The following is a 699-nucleotide window of genomic DNA, read 5'->3' as shown; positions in this document are numbered from 1 at the left end:
GGTCTTCTAGGAAGTCCTCCGGTCGTCCTATATTACCCCCCTTCGGTCTTTCTTTTAACATCGAGATTATGTTGTTTCTGAATGTTTCCATTCCCTCAGGTTCTTTCCAGGTCGCTTTGTCTTTCCCCAGGACGCCGGTACGTAACTCTTCTTTGCTTCCGTGATTTATCTCATAACCTTCCAGTGATTCTCTCTTGCCATTGTCTTTGTGCCTTTGCTTAATCTGCCTCTTCCCCTTATATTTTAGAGCGTCACGGTTTATTTGAGGAAAGTCAAGGGAGCTCTTGATTCTTCCAGGCCCCACTGAGGCTTCAAGCTCCTTATCCCCCCAATCAAGTTCGATGTTATTGCTTCTGTTTTCATCTGAGCTGTCCGGTACGCAAGGATTCTCCTGAAATCGTTAGGTTTCCGGGCTCTGACCAAGATGATGAAGNNCTCCAGGTACGTCTTTCCCCACTCAGGTTCCCCTTTGAATGTTTGTCTCTCTTCTGCTCCTTGTTGTTCGTGCAGAAGCAGGTTTACTTCCTCATGCTCTGGGTAGGCCCCGAACATGATGTTCTCACTTGGAGCTCCCTGGAAGTTCTCAGTCTCCACTGGGGTCTTCTGACTCGCATGTTGGGCCGCCGGTGTCCTTTCCAGAGTCTCACCCCAGGTAATTTTACACAATTCCCTTATTTCCCCGCTCCCGGCCAGAATCTC

The 699-nt window shown here is 48.8% G+C and overlaps 1 protein-coding gene across 1 annotated transcript in view; it reads right to left on the bottom strand.

The window, feature by feature from the left end:
• Window positions 1-699, bottom strand: part of CSUI_003445 (uncharacterized protein) — a gene marked incomplete at both ends in the record, with an annotated part of 4378 nt that overhangs the window by 2953 nt on the left and 726 nt on the right. The window lies entirely within an intron of this gene.

Source organism: Cystoisospora suis (genome assembly GCF_002600585.1).
Source record: "Cystoisospora suis strain Wien I chromosome Unknown contig_1539, whole genome shotgun sequence".
NCBI lineage: Eukaryota > Apicomplexa > Conoidasida > Eucoccidiorida > Sarcocystidae > Cystoisospora > Cystoisospora suis.
This window is presented reverse-complemented; position numbering and strand designations above follow the sequence as displayed.